Source organism: Chiloscyllium plagiosum, unplaced genomic scaffold (assembly GCF_037043375.1).
Source record: "Chiloscyllium plagiosum isolate Xiang-an unplaced genomic scaffold, Cpla_swu_hap1 HiC_scaffold_13, whole genome shotgun sequence".
In the NCBI taxonomy this organism is placed as follows: domain Eukaryota; kingdom Metazoa; phylum Chordata; class Chondrichthyes; order Orectolobiformes; family Hemiscylliidae; genus Chiloscyllium; species Chiloscyllium plagiosum.
In genome coordinates, this window is record NW_028270151.1 from 15030487 (window position 1) to 15044846 (window position 14360).

At 43.7% G+C, this 14360-nt stretch overlaps 1 long non-coding RNA gene across 1 annotated transcript; it reads left to right on the plus strand.

The window, feature by feature from the left end:
* Positions 1–3044: 3044 nt before the first annotated feature.
* LOC148148245 (uncharacterized) lies at positions 3045–6931 on the plus strand. Its single transcript, XR_015758999.1, has 3 exons — positions 3045–3143; positions 4367–4434; positions 6618–6931. It is a non-coding gene; the product is annotated as an uncharacterized LOC148148245 (long non-coding RNA).
* Positions 6932–14360: the final 7429 nt, after the last annotated feature.

Sequence of the window (14360 nt, forward strand, 5' to 3'; positions counted from 1 at the left end):
CTATAATTACCAGGGCTGTCTCTACTCCTCTTCTTGAACAAGGGAACAACATCCTCCAGTCTTCCGGCACTATTCTCGTAGACAATATCGACATAAAGCTCAAAGCCAAAGGCTCTGCAATCTCCTTCCTGGCTTCTCAGAGAATCCTGGGATAAATCTCATCCGGCCCAGGGATCTTACCTATTTTCACACTTTCCAGAATTGCTTACACCTCTTCCTTGTGAACCTCAATCCCATCTAGTCTAGTAGCCTGTATATCAGTATTCTCCTTGACAACATTGACTTTTTCCAGTGTCAATACTGATGAAAAGTATTCAGTTAGTGCTTCCCCCATTTTTTTGGAGTCCATGCACAACTTTCCACTACTATCCTTGATTGGCCCTAATCTTACTCTAGTCATTCTTTTATTCCTGATATACCTATAGAAAGCTTTCGGGTTTTCCTTGATCTTATCTGCCAACAACTTCTCATGTCTCCTCCTGGCTCTTCTTAGCACTCTCTTTAGGTATTTCCTGGCTACCTTGTAACTCTCAAGCTCCCTAACTGAGCCTTCACATCTCATCCTAATATAAGTCTTCTTCTTCCTCTTGACAAGTGGTTCAACTTTTTTAGTAAATCACTGCTCCCTTGCTCAACAGCTTGTTCCTGGTTGTCAGGACTGGCACAGATGGAGTGATAGCCTCGTGATATTATTGCTGCACTATTAATCCAGAGACCGAGGTAATATTCTGGGGACCTGGGTTCAAATCCCACCATGTTGGAATTTGAATGGAATGAAACTCTGGGATTAAGAGTCGAATGATGACCATGAATCCATTGTCAATTGGTGGAAAATCCCATCTGGTTCACTAATGTCCTGTAGGGAAGGAAATTGCTATCCCTACCTGGTCTGGACTTCATGTAGCTCTGGACCCACAGCAACGTAGTTGACTCTTAACTGCCCTATGGGCAATAAATGCTGGTTTAGCCAGTGATGCCCACATCCTGTGATTGAGTAAAAAAAGACTCAATCTTGATGAAACATTAATTACACGTTAATTAATAGTTGTTTAGATCAGAGTGGTGCTGGAAAAGCACAGCAGGTCAGGCAGCATCCGAGGAGCAGGAATATTGACGTTTCGGGCAAAAGCCCTTCATCAGGAATGGAGGTAGGGAGTCTCCATGATGGAGAGAAAAATAGGGTTGGTGAGTGTGGGGGGGGGGTGGGGGGGGGGGCGGGTGGTTGGGGCTGGGGAGAAGGTAGCAAAGAGTACAAAAGGTGAATAGGGGTGGGGATGGAGGTGATGCGTCAGAGAGGAGGGTGGGGGAAGGTAGCAAAGAGTACAATGAGTGAATGGGGGTGGGGATGGAGGTAATAGGTCAGAGGGGAGGGTGGGGGAAGGTAGCAAAGAGTACAATAGGTGAATGGGGGTGGGGATGGAGGTAATAGGTCAGAGGGGAGGGTGGGGGAAGGTAGCAAAGAGTACAATAGGTGAATGGGGGTGGGGATGGAGGTAATAGGTCAGAGGGGAGGGTGGGGAAAGGTAGCAAAGAGTACAATGGGTGAATGGGGATAGGGATGGAGGTAATAGGTCAGAGGGGAGGGTGGAACGGATAGTGGGAAGGGAAATTGGCAGTTAGGACAGGTCATGAGAACAGTGCTGGGCTGGAAGGCTGGAGCTGGGGTAAGTTGGGGGGAGGGGAAATGACGACCTTCAGGGCAGAGGAGATGACCTGGGGGTTGCAGTGAGAGAGAGACTCACTGAGATTCTTGTGGAGAGAGGAGGAGAACTTCTTCAAGGTAGGCATCCTTGCAAGAGTTGGTCCACCAACAAACACACCGAGTTAGACCCCATCTACCACCCCTGAGAAAAAGAACAGGAAATGACATCAGCACAGGAAATAACATCACCAACCCAAAGAAACCCAAACATATAAATAGAAAGCAGGAATCATGTACATTGCTTCGCCTGAGGCCTGCTGAAGATGTTACTTAGTAGAGTGACGAAATGTCTGGAAATGAACCTCCCAGCTCAGCGAGCAAACCTACATCCAGAGTAGTTGGTTACATTAGGTCTGAAACAAATTATTGTCTCTGGTGAGACATCATTCTCAATTTCAGAGCAAATTCACAATTGTACCACTGAAACCTTGATACAGAATTGGTTCAGCACTGATTAGCTCCTCCTAGGAATAGCCTTCTATATCCTGATGGGTGAAGCATATTTGGGATGCTGTCAGGTGCATCAACTGAGGTGGTATGGTGGAGAGGGGTGTTATAAATCATGTTTGCTGGAAAAAATAGACATTTTGTACCTACAGATATTAATACCCTGTCCTTTGCAGACATGAAGAATATTTACAACCATTAAACCTGTTGCAACCCAACAAAATAGGTGACAGCCAATCAGTGGTTCATTTCTCATGGGAACGCCTCGATCAGTCAAATAGCCTAAGGTCAAATTTGATAAAGCCCATAAGATAGGACACATAGGTAGAAGTGGATTTTGTACATGATGGTAGTTGATGAGGTAAGTATCTGGAGTTGCTGATGAGGTTTTAAGGGAAGGTAAGATAGAATCAGAGACAGGTAGAGACATGGAAATAGAATGAAGCCATCTTGATTCTGGAATAAATGTGGAATTTGGAAATCTATCTGGTCAAACAGGACAGTGAGGTTACACAGAATCATGTTCAGTTGGAAAGGATAGTTAGATTTAAATTTCCACTGCACATGCTAGCTCATTTTTTCAGCTAGCACAGACATAAATGATGCATCAAGTGGTCTTTGGCTGCACCGTAGACCTACAATGGACAAGCATTTATCTTCCCCGAGTGAAGATGGAGAATGATCAAGCTGGCCACTACTTGATGGTGGATAAGTAGTTGGAAAGTACACATGAAAGGACAATGCCAGAGAGTGGTGGCTATCATCAGCAAGAGGTCTATCACAGAGGATATAAGAAAGATCATTAGGCTGGAGTAGGTTCTAGAGGTTTTCCAGAAAGCTGCGGAGAAATTGTAGATGAAGATGAGGACTTTCATATTTCTTTTCATTCATCCACAGGATGTGGGCACCGGTGGCTAGACCAGTATTTATTGCCCTTCCCTAATTTAACAGAGGCCATTAAAAGACATTGCTGTGGATCTGGAATCACATGTAGGTAAGACCAGATAAGGGTAGCAGATTTTCTCCCCTAAAGGGCATTAGTGAACCAAGTGGGCTTTTCTGACAACAACACGGGGATTGTTAGACTTTTAATTCCAGATTTCAATAAATTCAAATGCCACCATCCGCCATTGGCAGTATTTGAACCCAGGACCCCAGCACATTACTTGGGTCTAGCAATAATATCACTTGACCATCAGCTCCCCTAATGTGCTGCATTGGCAGAGGGACATCAGTGTAATTCAATAACCCAGGGTTAAATTGGATCATCAAACGTCAGATGATGAGGCACATAAGAGAACAAGAAGTGGTTTTTCTGGAAGGAATATATTTGGAGACAATGAAAGATGGAGGAGAAGCTGAGTGTTTAAGTGGGTGGCTTTTTCACCTTGAAGTCAGAAGGATGTGGATTCAAGACATCAGAAAAATAAGCACAATATCCACGTTAATTCTCCAGTTCAGTTAAAAGGGCATCATGCAGCAATAGAGGTGCATGTTAAACCAAAGCACTTACAAGGATGTTGCCAGGGTTAGAGGATTTGTGCTATGGGGAAAGGCTGAACAGGCTGGGGCTGTTTTCCCTGGAGTGTCGGAGGCTGAGGGATGACCTTATAGAGGTTTACAAAATTATGAGGGGCATGGACAGGATAAATAGACAAAGTCTTTTCCCTCGGTTGGGGGAGTGCAGAGATAGAGGCCATAGGTTTAGGGTAAGAGGGGAATGATATAAAAGGGACCTAATGGGCAACTTTTTCACATAGAGGATGGTACGTGTATGGAATGAGCTGCCAGAGGAAGTGGTGAAGGCTGGTACAATTACAGCATTTAAGAGGCATTTGGATGGGTCTATGAATAGGAAGGGTTTGGATGGATATGGGCCGGGCACTGGCAGGTGGGACTAGATTGGGTTGGGGTATCTGGTTGGCATGGACAGGTTGGACTGAAGGGTCTGTTTCCATGCTGTACATCTCGGTGACTCTATGACAGTCTTTCAGATGGTGTAGAATATTTCATGGCATTCTTACAAGGCAGAGTAAGGGGATCCTGCCTGTCAACTGTTCATTACTCATCTATACCATTAAAAAATGATTATCGGGTCATATCACGTTGCAAATTGGCTGCTGCATTTCTCACACCTCAGAGTACTCTGAGAGGTCATGAGGTCATGAAGAGTGCTGTTTAAAAGTATGTTATTCCTTTCTTTGTTTTTGTGATTAGCTAATTTGAAGGATGCTGTGAGCCTGTAGACAACGCCCAGAGGAATCATGGCCAAAAAAGAAATAACAGTTAAGTGACCTCCCCATAATGTAACTGGGGCATGTGAGCAGTCCTATCGTTCACCTTGTATAGATAAATGGAACAGATTCCTGTCTGTGCATGTAAGTGTGTGCGTGTGAGTGTGAGTGTGACAGAGTATAGGCCTTCAGGTCATAGAATCCCTACAGTCTGGAAACTGGCTCTTAAACAGACTGTTGTTTGCAGCAAACTGCCCAGCCTTCAGGACAACATCGAACACAACACTATACAACCTGTTATGGCAACCACTGCAAGATGTGTCAGAGTGTTGACATGGATACTTTGCCCAACCTGTCATTCATAATTAAAGACACAATGGTGCAACCTATTACATAGAATGCTGATGAGCATTTTCTGGTTTCTGAGGGACCATTGTTTAATGTACTGATCATCTAATTTTTAATTATCTTCTAAACAAAGTCCTCAAATCCTAAATACTTTTTCTAGATTAATTAGCCTTGTGCATTATTCCATTGTTAAAAATCATACAACACTAGGTTATAGTCCAATAGGTTTATTTGGAAGTAATGGCTTTCAGAGTGTTGCTCCTTCATCAGGTGGTGTGGAGCAGGATCATAAGACACAGAATTTATAGCAAAAGATTACAGTGTCATGCAACTGATACAATATATTGAACAAACTTAGATTGCTGTTAAGTCTATCACCTTTTAGAATGGGTTGCTGGTTTCGGTTCATTAATATGTAAATCCCAGAACTTCTTTTACATTCTTGAGATAACTTAGGTTTTATAAAAAAAGGGGACATTCCAGCTCAGACCATGTATTAAAGGTCTGAGGTTAGAGTCTGTCTGAATCCCAATCTTGAGTCAGACTGATCTATTTCCAAAGGAGGAATTTATAAAAGTTTACATGGATTTACTGCCTGCAAACTGTCTGCTTTTTGAGCAAAATAGAATGTGTATGCAAGTACAATTCTGCAAATGCAAATTCACCCCATGGACTTATATGTGTATGTGCGTGCATGTGAGGGGGAGAGAGAGTACATGCACATGAGTGTGTGCGTGTGAGTGTGAGTGCTTGGTAGACTATGTGCATGAGTGTGACAGAGTATAAGCATACAGATCATAGAATCAAAGTTAAAAATCACACAACACCAGGCTATAGTCCAACAGGTTTAATTGGAAGCACTAGTTTTCGGAGCGCTGCTCCTTCATCAGGTGGTTGTGGAGGATACAATTGTAAGGCACAGAATTTATAGCAAAAGTTTACAATGTGATGTAACTGAAATTATACATTGAAAAATACCTTGATTGTCTGTTGAGTCTTTCATCTGTTTGAATACCATGATAGTTTCACTTCTTTCATGTGTAAATCACAAAACTTTTTTTTAAAAAGTTGCATTCTCGGGTTAACTGTAACAATTGGTGATAGCTAGACAATATGTTGAAGGTGTTAGTCCCTGTGTTCTCTGTGCTATGATGTTTAGATTGATTCTAATCTAAAAAGTGAGATAACAGAGTTTTACATGAATTCACGCAGTTTTTGATCAAAGTACAATGTAACTCTGCAAGTACAAATTCACCCCACAAATGTATATGTTTGTGTGTGTCTGTCTGGGTTGGGTGGTTGTGAGTGTGAGAGAGAGTGTGTATGTGAGTGTAGAGTGTCTTAAGTCTGTGAGGGGGTGCATGTGTGAGTGTGGGAGTGTGTGTGTGTCTGGGGTGGGAGGTTGTGAGTGTTTGTGAGAGGGAGTGTATATGTGTGTGTGTGTGAGTGTAGAATGGTCTAAGTCTCTGAGAGGATGCATGTGTGAATGTGGGAATGTGTGTGTCTGTAAGGGTGTTTGTGAGTGTATGTGTGTATGTAGGAGTGTCTGTGTGTGTATATAGTGCAATGGTGGTCACCTGTAGTGTGACATGAACCCAAGGTGCCGGTTGAGGCCCTCCCAATGGGTATGGAATTTAGCTATCAGCCTCGATCATAGAATCGCTACATTGTGGAAACAGACCCTTAAACAGACCATTGTTTGAAGCAAACTGCCCAGCCTTCAGGACAACATTGACCACAACACCATACAACCTGTTATGGCAACCACTGCAAGACATTTCAGAGTGTCGAAATGACACTACCATCACATGTGTGAACACGATGCACCATGTAGGCAGCAGGTACTCATGTGACTCAGCCAATGTTACCTATCTCATACACTGCAGGCATGGTACGTTGGCGAGACCAAGCAGACGCTACAACAACGGATGAATGGACACCGCGCAACAATCACCAGACAGGGATGTTCCCTCCCAGTCGGAGAACACCTCAGCGGTTAGGGACATTTGACCTCGGATCTTTGGCTGACCATCCTCCAAGACGCTCTTCAAGATATACGACGACGCAGAGGCTGATAGCTAAGTTCGGTACCCATGGGGATGGCCTCAACCAGGACTTTGGGTTCATGTCACACTACAAGTGAGGAGAAAGTGAGGACTGTAGATGCTGGAAATCAGAGTCAAGAGTGTGGTGCTGGAAAAGCATAGCAGGTCAGGCAGCATCCGAGGAGCAGGAGGATCAGCGTTTCAGGCATAAGTGAAGGGCATATGCCTGAAACATCAATTTTCCTGCTCCTCGGATGCTGCCTGACCTGCTGTGCTTTTCCAGCACCACACTCTCAACACACTATAGGTGAGACTACACCGTATATATACACACACACACACACATTTAAGATATGAACAAAATACCTCTCTCCTGCTATTTTGAGTACATGCAGTGGACTCTTGACTGATCCTTGATCTGTCATCTCAACTTTGACTCAGTACTCTTGCACCTGAATCACAAGATTCCCAACTCAAGTCTCACTCCAGGACTTGCAAATGATAATCAAGGCTGACCCTCTAGGACAAAACTGAGAGCACTCTGCACTGTCAGGTGGGCTGTCTTTTGGATGAGATGTTACACCTGCCTGGATGTAAAAGATCCAATGGGACTGTTTTCTGGAAGATCCAAGGAGTTTACTCCAGTCCTGACCAATAATTATTCCTTGATCAACGTAAGAATTATGTTGATCAACATAAACAGATTATCTGGGAGAAAGTGAGGACTGCAGATGCTGGAGATCAGGGTCGAAGAGTGTGGTGCTGGAAAAGCACAGCAGGTCAGGCAGCATCCGAGGAGCTGGAGAATTGATGGTTCGAGTATAAGCCCTTCATCAGGAATGAGGGGGTGGCCCAAAGGGGATAAATGGGAGGGGGGGGGGTTGGGGGTAAGTAAATGAGAGGACTATAGGTAGATGAAGGTGGGTTTGATGGTGATAGGTCGGAGAGAAGGGTGGAGTGGATAGGTGGGAAGGAAGATGGGCAGGTAGGACAGGTCAAGATGGCAGTGCCCGAGTTGAAAGGTTGGATCAGGGATAGGGTGGGGGGAGGGGAAATGAGGAAGCTGGTGAAATCCACATTGATCCCATGCGGTTGAAAGGTGGTAATTATTTTCTCGCTATCACATTGCTGTTCACGCGAGTTGCTGAATGAAGATTGGCAGCTACGGTCCTGAATTACAGAAGTGACTGCATTTAATAGAGTATTTCATTGGCTACAGAGCTTGTAGTGGGGAAAGACTACCATCTGAGCTCTTTCTGCCAAGGTATAACTGGGTCCATTCAGTTCTCAGACCTCTATTGCCTCAAAATGTATGTAAATATTTTTCTGATGTGAGTTAAAAATGCGGTTATTTTTGCAGTGGCTCTGTAGGATGTCAAATTCCAACATGCCAATTGTGTTTCTTTACTTTCTCTGCCCAGACTACGTGGAATGAATTGAGAACACTTTGTATGTACTTAGAGATAAGTTTTTTTTGTGAGTAATGTATGTTTTTGCAAATAAAAAAAGTGAAGCATCCAGTAGCTGTGAAAAGCTGTCCGTAAACTTAAGAAACAGACACAGAGAAGACACTCATCAGCATCTGTGCAGACAGAAACAGAGTTAATGTTTGAGTCCACTCTGGATCTACTTCAGCGTTCCGATGTTCCTGTTCATTTCAGCTTTACAGCATCCACAGTATTTTACCTCTACATACATTTAAGTCTTTTTTTTCTTAGCCAGCACATTAATAATTATCGGATTGTCAGAGCATACCAAGAAAGCTCCACCATTCAAGTTAGATCCAGGTAGATGCTTTGCCTAGCTTCATCTTCTTACTGATGTCCTGAGTATCTAAAGATTTATTGGTGTCTGTGATAGAGATTGTAATGAGGTCAGCCTGGTGGACCTCAGAGAATATGAGTTCCCTGATTGGGGCTGTTAATCTGGTCCAATCAGAGAGTCCTGGCTGACAGATATAAGCAGGAGTGTCAGAGGTTCTCACTCTAAGAACAGGCTCTGAGGGAGCTGGATCAGTGTCAAGGTCTCTCCATGCACAAATAAAGTGTGACTTGGTAATACCAGCCTCTGTGGAGTTATTTCATCTGTCATGATTATATTCAATAACTGAGTGTCTAGAGTTAGGATAGAAAATTCCAAAATTTCAGACATTTGACTGAAGAAATTTTTCCTTGTCTTAGTGTGAAATGACTGAGACCTTATACTGACCCCTAGACTCTTCAGCTGTGGAAAATAGAGTACCAACAAAGGGAAGGCTCTTATTGAAGATCTTTTGAAGCTTATTAAGAACAAGGCTAACAATTTACATTGCTGTCGTGTCACAAACCTATGCATTGCTTAGGTTCTTTGCTTACTTATGTTACTGCATATTACATGCACGTAACTGACAAACTGAGCACATTAAACTGCCTCCATTACATTGGGAAAGCAACTGAAGGAGAGGTGAATATATTCATATCAGAATGTCACACGATGCAAAAGCACGTAACTGTCTTCGAGTTGCAGGCCAGTTTGGTCTGGAATCTGTAAAAGCACAATTATTATATTGCTGTTTTCATTCTGCTGTTTATGGGATTCTGTTTCATTCAGGGCTCTGCGTTACAGCAGTCAACACACTTCAAGAAGTGACTGCAAAGTGTTCGGGTTCATCTTGAGGCTGTGAACGTTGTGATGTAAAGAAGTGACATAGGGCAGAATCTTAGTCTTGTTGTTTTTGTGGGGATTTCCAATCTGAGGCCCAAAGAGTTTTGTCATTGTTCCTTTGGAAATCCTCCTCATTAAATATTGACCACACCACTCATGTCTGATTCTGGCCCCATCTTACCATGCACCCACCCCAGAACAACCCGCCACAAAGCGGAGAGCTCAGATTTTATCAGCACTAATGCATCTGTTGTGTGCCAGACAAGCACAGTCAGTCGGAGATGCCTGGCCCAGTTCCTGATGTTTGCCCTGGAGGTGGTGGTCAGGGGGTACTGTATATAGGAGCCCTGCTATGCTGGCAGATTCCTGGAGGTGTTCCTGGATGGGGTGGTGCACATCAGGCACTTTTTCCTCCCCTCCAGGACCAGGAAATGGAGGCCATAGCACCAGACCAAGCCAACCTGCTTTGAGGTTGTCACTCAGGTCAAAGCAGTCTGGGGCAATGCTCAATATCCTCCACTCTGCCAGCACAAGAGCCACCACTGTCTCTCCAATGCCTTAACACCGACTCAAGCTCTGCTCCTGTACCCAGTTCCCACCGAAGCTCACTGTCACTAAGACTCATACTGTTGCCTGTAACAATGTTCTTCACTAGTTCTCACTATACCCACCACTCTGGCAACGCTAACACTGTGCTACCTACTCACTTGCTTAGAACATCTCCCAACCTCTACTGAAAAAGTAACAGCAGTGCCACTCGCTTTCATATCCCCTGCCCCTCTCTAATTCCAGGAGGAAGACAATCCCACAATAAGGCAAAAAGACTCAAAGTGGCTGATGCGCTGCACATCATTCAGCTCCTCAGCTCTTATCTAGAAATCCTGACTGCCCCAAGTGGCTGACTGACCATAATCAATCCCCTACACTGGTAACAGAGGCTGCCTTTGATTGACTGTAGCAGGACCCCCTGAGTAAAGCCTATTCCCTTTCACAGCTGAGGCCTACCTACCATGATGATAATGGTGGTGGATTCAGTGATGGTAAAGCTATTGAAGGTTAATGGGTGGTGGTTAGATTCATTCTTGTTGGAGATGGTCATTGCTTGGGCACATCTGTGCTGTATGACTTACGCCTCCATGTGCGGCTGAAATATTACTTGCCACCTATTAACCCAAGCCTGAGTATTGCTAAGGTCTTGTTGCATATTGACATGGATTGCTGCAGTATAGAGTCATAGAGATGTACAGCACGGAAACAGATCCTTTGGTCTAACTCGTCCATGCCTACCAGATATCCTAACTTAATAGAATCCCATTTGCCAGCACTTGGCCCATATCTCTCTAAACCCTTCCTTTTCATATTCCCATCCAGATGCCTTTGAAATGTTGCAATTGTACTAGCCGCTACCACTTCTTCTGGCAGCTCATTCCACACACGCACCACCCTCTGCGTGAAAACGTTGCCCCTTAGGTCCCTTTTAAATTTTTCCCCTCCCTCCCTAAACCTATGCCCCTCTAATTCTGGAATCCCTCACCCCGGGGAAAAGACCTTTTCTATTTACTCTATCCATGCCCCTCATAATTTTATAAACCTCTATAAGGTCACCCCTCAGCCTCCAATGCATTAGGGAGAACAGCCTCAGACTATACGGCCCCTCCCTGTAGCTCAAGTCCTCCAACCTGAGGCATCATGAATTTTAACCGAGCACGATTAGCTAGATGGCTGACCAACAGTTGCGGAATATGCATGGCAAGGGGCTGAAGCTACCTGAGATGTGAAGACCTGGTTGATCAGACCTTGGGGTTTTTGCGGACACTGACTCTGGTAGTAGCAGATCCTATCTCTTGCTTTTCCCACTGAAATAGCTGACTCCATTTCTATTTGGACGCAGTCAGGCTCTATTTCCCAGTTCTTGCCATGAGAAAGTGCCATTCACATTCTGAGGAACCACCACACACAAATAAATCACCCATCCTTTTAAAGACATTTCCTCTGATTTGAAGTGTATAGGTATAAGACATTTTAAACTCCGAAAGGCACTGTGATAGTGGCTTTGGAGTTACATTAATCCTCGTAATGTCTAGGTATAATTCATTTTTGAAAAATAATGCTTGGAAAACTGTCTTACCACCACAGCAAGCAATTCTTTCTTTTCACCCCACTCTGCATTGTCCTTCATCAACTCTTCACTTTGATAGTGGACTTCGGAATTTTGAGGAAGAGATATAATGACTGTCCAATACCATCTACATAGAACATTCAGGAACACTTCTCAGGAGGAATCAGGAAAGAACCTGTCCTTAGTTTAGGGGAGCTGAAGATAGTTTGATCACTCTGACCACTATCCTGGATAAGATTAACTTATTCAGCCTACACTCAGTGTGCATGTGTGACAAAACCAGATGCTGTTGCAAAAACTCAGCAGGTCTGGCAGCATCTGTGGAGAGAGAGAGAGAAACAGTGTTAACCTTTCGGATTCAGAGACCCTTCTTCAGAACTGAATATGAGTTGTTTCTGTTCTGACTGGTTCAGAACCACACCAAGGACTTCATTTACCTCCTGGATGAGGAATCCTACATGGGCAGTCTATATCGAAGAAGTTACTTACTCCTGAGCACTTTGTGTCAGGGAAGCAAATCTATTTCTTTCATAGTTTTAGAATTAAGGGTATGAGTTGATGACTATGTAAACACTGTGTATTGTTGCTGACACCCATCTGGTTCATGAACATCCCTGAGGGAAGGAAATACCTGGTCAGGACCACATGTGACTCCAGACCCACAGCAATGTGGTTGACTCTTAACTGCCCTTTGAAACTCTTAAATGTTGGCCTTACCATTGATGCCTGCATTTCATGACTGAGTAAAATAGTATTTAATTGGCAATAAAGCATTTCAGGATATTCTGCAGGCATGGATAGGATGAATAACTAAGATCTTTTTCCCAGGGTGGGAGAGTCCAAAACTAGAGGGCATAGGTTTAAGGTGAGAGGGGAAAGATTTAAAAGGTACCTAAGAAGCAATATTTTCATGCAGAGGGTGGTGAGTGAATGGAATGAGCTACCAGAAGAAGTGGTGGAGACTGGTACAATTACAACATTAAAACACGTCTGGATTGGTATCTGAATAGGAAGGATTAGAGGGATATGGATTAAAGGATAGCAAATGGGACTAGGTTAATGTAGGATAGCTGGTCAGCTTGGATGAGTTGGACTGAAGGGTCTGTTTCCATGCTCATCGGGAACCAGGCCTCAAACCAGGGCCTCACCTTGACTGTTACCCAGTGTCAGATAGCCCTACTGCCGAACAGGAGTGGAAGGGATCGGGGAGGAGAAGTGGGAGAGTGGAAAGAGAATGAGGGGGTTTGGAACAGGTGGGGAGAGGAAGAATTGAGTTGGGAAACAGAGCGGGTCATAAAAATGTATAACAATAAAAGTACAATATCACACCATAGTATGAAATTATAGTCATTATTCTAATGAATATAAAACTATTAACACTATAATGACTGCTCTGGTCATTTGTCCATATTAACTAATCACAGCTTGCAGTTGGGACTTTGACAGAATCACATCACTGGGATTTTCCTCCTCACGATTACTTCTGCTGTTTCAAATCCACGTTTGTCAGTAAGTTCCGGTTATTTTAGTTGAACATTATCGAACATTTTAAATGAAAATAAACATTAGCAGGTGACATGTTTGGAACACGTGTGTTTCAGCGTCACTGATTCCACTAGATAACTACTAGATGTCAAACATTGACAGATTGAACACTTTGGAACATGAATAAAGGCCTTTTAATGCAGATCATCACAGTGAATGTGATTAGACGGTGAGTACAGAGTGATGCGGCTTTTGGTCTGGTAGGGGGAGTAGGTCATTTGGCTTCTCCAACCTGCTCCACTGTTCAATAAGACCATGACTGAAGTTTGATCTCAGTTCTGCTCTCTCTCCAAATTCATTCATTCTCCCAAGGACATGGAACAGGAGTAGGCCATTCAGCCCCTTGAGCCTGTTCCACCATTCAATGCGATCATGGCTGATCTATGGCACGACTCCATAAACCTGCCTTTGGCCCATATTCCTTAATGGCTTTGCTTCTCTATCTCAGATTTAAAATTAACAACTGATCTGGTGTTCACTGTCTTTTGAAAAAGCGTGTTCCAACCTTCTATTACCCTCGATGTGTGGAAGTGCTTTTTGATATCTCTCCTGAACAGTCTGGCTCTAATTCTCCAACTATGTTCCCTTGTTCTAGAATCTCCAACCAGTGCAAATAGCTTATCTTTATCTACCCTGTCTTTTCCTGTTAATATCTTGAAGACTTTGCTCAGGTTGCCACTTAACTTTCTAAATTCTAGAAAAAAAGCATATAACCTCTCCTCATAACTTAATCCCTGAAGTCTAAGTATCATCTTTGTAAACCTATCTTGTACTCACTCCAATGCTAGTATATCCTTCCTAAGGTGTGGTACACAGGCTTGCTCCAAATGAGGTCTAACCTGTAGCATAACTTCTGCATCCTTGTACTCCAGTCCTCTAAATATAAAGTTCAGCATTCTGTTAACTTTCTTCGTTATATTCTGCATCTGCTTGTGACATTTTAAAGATCTATGCACCTGAATGCCCAAGTTCCTTTGGACATCTACTGTATTGAACATCATGAGGTGGCACGGTGGCTCAGTGGTTAGCACTGCTACCTCACAGGGCCAGGGACACAGGTTCGATCACAGCCTTGGGCTGTGTGGAGTTTGCACATTCTCTCTGTGTCTGTGTGGGTTTCCTCCCACAGTCCAAAGATGTGCAGATTAGGTGATTTGGTCATACTAAATTGCCCATCATGTTCAGGGATGTGTAGGTTAGGTGCATCTTTCAGGGGGAATGGGTCTGGGTGGGCTACTCTTCTGAGGGTTGGTGTGGACTTGTTGGGCCGAAGGGCC